Source organism: Somniosus microcephalus, unplaced genomic scaffold (genome assembly GCF_052327205.1).
Source record: "Somniosus microcephalus isolate GS21.2 unplaced genomic scaffold, FLI_Smic_1.0 unresolved_chr7, whole genome shotgun sequence".
Lineage (NCBI taxonomy): Eukaryota > Metazoa > Chordata > Chondrichthyes > Squaliformes > Somniosidae > Somniosus > Somniosus microcephalus.
In genome coordinates this window covers 26306608-26310589 of record NW_028225185.1, presented here as the reverse complement: position 1 = coordinate 26310589, position 3982 = coordinate 26306608, and the positions used below count along the sequence as shown (strand labels likewise).

Genomic DNA, 3982 nt, shown 5'->3' with positions numbered 1-3982 from the left:
GTAGAAAATATAGGGACAGAGTGATCTCCTGGACAAGTTTCGATCGCCTAGATGGGTCGGAGAGGAATTTCCCAGATTTTTTTCTCCCAAATTGGCCATTGGGTCTTTATCTGGTTTTTCGCCTCTCCCCGGGAGATCACATGGGTTCGGGTGGATGGAGAGTGATAGTAGATTTGAGGTTAGGATCAGATCAGCCATGATCTTATTGAATGGCGGAGCAGGCTCGAGGGGCCGATTGGCCGACTCCTGCTCCTATTTCTTATGTTCTTATTCCACCCTACACAAACTTGAGCTCATCCAAAACTCGGCATCCCGTGTCCTAACTCGCACCAAGTCCCGTTCACTCCATCACCCCCCTGTGCTCACTGCCCCGTGTCCTAACTCACACCCAGTCCCGTTCACCCATCACCCCCTGTGCTCACTGCCCCGTGTCCTAACTCACACCCAGTCCCGTTCACCCATCACCCCGTGCTCACTGCCCCGTGTCCTAACTCACACCCAGTCCCGTTCACCCATCACCCTCCGTGCTCACTGCCCCGTGTCCCTAACTCACACCCAGTCCCGTTCACCCATCACCCCCCCTGTGCTCACTGCCCCGTGTTCTAACTCACACCGAGTCCCGTTCACCCATCACCCCCTGTGCTCACTGCCCCGTGTCCTAACTCACACCCAGTCCCGTTCACCCATCACCCACTGTGCTCACTGCCCCGTGTCCTAACTCGCACCCAGTCCCGTTCACCCCATCACCCCCTGTGCTCACTGCCCCGTGTCCTAACTCACACCCGAGTCCCGTTCACCCATCACCCCGTGCTCACTGCCCCGTGTCCTAACTCACAACCCAGTCCCGTTCACACCATCACCCCCTGTGCTCACTGCCCCATGTCCTAACTCACACCCAGTCCCGTTCACCCATCACCCCCTGTGCTCACTGCCCCGTGTTCTAACTCACACCGAGTCCCGTTCACCCATCACCCCCTGTGCTCACTGCCCCGTGTCCTAACTCACACCCAGTCCCGTTCACCCATCACCCCCTGTGCTCACTGCCCCGTGTCCTAACTCACACCCAGTCCCGTTCAACCATCACCCCCCGTGCTCACTGCCCGCTGTCCTAACTCACACCCAGTCCCCGTTCACCCCATCACCCCCTGTGCTCACTGCCACCGTGTCCTAACTCACACCCAGTCCCGTTCACTCCATCACCCCCTGTGCTCACTGCCCCGTGTCCTAACTCACACCCAGTCCCGTTCACCCCATCACCCCCTGTGCTCACTGCCCCGTGTCCTAACTCACACCCAGTCCCGTTCACCCATCACCCCCTGTGCTCACTGCCCCCGTGTCCTAACTCACAACCCAGTCCCGTTCACCCATCACCCCCTGTGCTCACTGCCCCCGTGTCCTAACTCACACCAAGTCCCGTTCACCCATCACCCCCTGTGCTCACTGCCCCGTGTCCTAACTCACACCCAGTCCCGTTCACCCCATCACCCCCTGTGCTCACTGCCCCGTGTCCTAACTCACACCCAGTCCCGTTCACCCCTCACCCCCTGTGCTCACTGCCCCATGTCCTAACTCACACCCAGTCCCGTTCACCCCATCACCCCCTGTGCTCACTGCCCCGTGTCCTAACTCGCACCCAAGTCCCGTTCGCCCATCACCCCCTGTGCTCACTGCCCCGTGTCCTAACTCGCACCCAGTCCCGTTCACCCATCACCCCCCTGTGCTCACTGCCCCGTGTCCTAACTCACACCCAGTCCCTTTCACCCATCACCCCCTGTGCTCACTGCCCCGTGTCCTAACTCACACCCAGTCCCGTTCACCCATCACCCACTGTGCTCACTGCCCCGTGTCCTAACTCACACCCAGTCCCGTTCACACATCACCCCCTGTGCTCACTGCCCCGTGTCCTAACTCACACCCAGTCCCGTTCACCCATCACCCCCTGTGCTCACTGCCCCGTGTCCTAACTCACACCCAGTCCCGTTCACCCATCACCCCCTGTGCTCACTGCCCCGTGTCCTAACTCACACCCAGTCCCGTTCACCCATCACCCCCTGTGCTCACTGCCCCGTGTCCTAACTCGCACCCAGTCCCGTTCACCCATCACCCCCTGTGCTCACTGCCCCGTGTCCTAACTCGCACCCAGTCTCGTTCACCCATCACCCCCCTGTGCTCACTGCCCGTGTCCTAACTCACACCCAGTCCCGTTCACCCATCACCCCCCTGTGCTCACTGCCCCGTGTCCTAACTCACACCCAGTCCCGATCACCCATCGCCCCCTGTGCTCTCTGCCCCGTGTCCTAACTCACACCCAGTCCCGTTCACCCATCACCCCCTGTGCTCACTGCCCCGTGTCCTAACTCACACCCAGTCCCGTTCACCCATCACCCACTGTGCTCACTGCCCCGTGTCCTAACTCACACCCAGTCCCGTTCACCCATCACCCCCTGTGCTCACTGCCCCGTGTCCTAACTCACACCCAGTCCCGTTCACCCATCACCCCCTGTGCTCACTGCCCCGTGTCCTAACTCACACCCAGTCCCATTCACCCATCACCCCCTGTGCTCACTGCCCCGTGTCCTAACACACACCCAGTCCCGTTCACCCATCACCCCCTGTGCTCACTGCCCCGTGTCCTAACTCGCACCGAGTCCCGTTCACCCATCACCCCCTGTGCTCACTGCCCCGTGTCCTAACTCGCACCGAGTCCCGTTCGCCCATCACCCCCTGTGCTCACTGCCCCGTGTCCTATCTCACACCCAGTCCCGTTCACCCATCACCCCCTGTGCTCACTGCCCCGTGTCCTAACTCGCACCGAGTCCCATTCACCCATCACCCCCTGTGCTCACTGCCCCGTGTCCTAACTCACACCCAGTCCCGTTCACCCATCGCCCCCTGTGCTCACTGCCCCATGTCCTAACACGCACCGAGTCCCGTTCACCCATCACCCCCTGTGCTCGCTGACCTACATTGGCTCCCGGTTAAGCAGCGCCTCGATTTCAAAATTCTCATCCTTGTTTTCAAATCCCTCCTCGCCTCCCTCCCTATCTCTGTAACCTCCTCCAGCCCTCCAACCCTCCGAGATCTCTGCGCTCCTCTAATTCTGACCTCTTGCGCATCCCTGATTCCCATCGCTTCGCTCCACCATTGGCGGCCGTGTCTTCAGCTGCCTGGGCCCCGAGCTCTGGAATCTCCTCCCTAAACCTCTCCGCCACTCTCCTCCTCCTTTAAGTCGCTCCTTAAAACCGACCTCTTTGACCAAGCTTTTGGTCACCTGTCCGAATGTCTCCTTATGTGGCTCGGAGTCCAACTTTGCTTTGTAACGCTCCTGTGAAGCGCCTTGGGACGTTTTAGGCGGTGGATAAATACAAGTTGTTTTTCACGGACACTCTCGTTTTACACTATGTGATGAAAAGATTCTGGGCAAACGCTTGGCTGTGAGCTGCTGATTATCCTGTCGGGGTATTTTAGCTTGCTTCCCCTGCAGCTTGTGTGGCACTGGGTTTTTGGTGCACTGTCCCTTTAAGAGCTGCCTCCTGCCCGGTTCCTCAGTGTGATTGTGGGGCTGACACAGAAGCGAGGGAGGAAGTGACAGTCACGCCTCACACTGCAGGCAAAGTGGGAGGCTGCGACTAAAAGGTGGGGATTCCCACACCGGGAGTCGAACCCGGGCCGCCTGGGTGAAAACCAGGAATCCTAACCGCTAGACCATGTGGGAACTGAGTGAGAGAGGGAGACACTGAGACACACCAGCAGGAAGGGCACTGACACTGCACCCACACACAACACGGGCCCCGGGCTCTGCTCACACTGCAGATCCCCACACACACACACACCGCCCGCTGTGGCTGGAGGGGAGCCAGCACCACCATCCGCACAAGGCACACATTCTGCTTCACCAATCTGTCTCCCGGCATCTCTTCCACAGCCCCTGGCAAGCACAGCTGCACACACCTCGTCATTCATGGAGAAATGACTCATGAAA

General features: G+C 59.6%; 1 non-coding gene across 1 annotated transcript; it reads right to left on the bottom strand.

Annotated features, from left to right (window-relative positions):
- Positions 1-3643: 3643 nt before the first annotated feature.
- trnae-uuc (transfer RNA glutamic acid (anticodon UUC)) lies at positions 3644-3715 on the bottom strand. Its single transcript has one exon. It is a non-coding gene; the product is annotated as a tRNA-Glu (tRNA).
- Between the last annotated feature and the right edge of the window lie 267 nt (positions 3716-3982).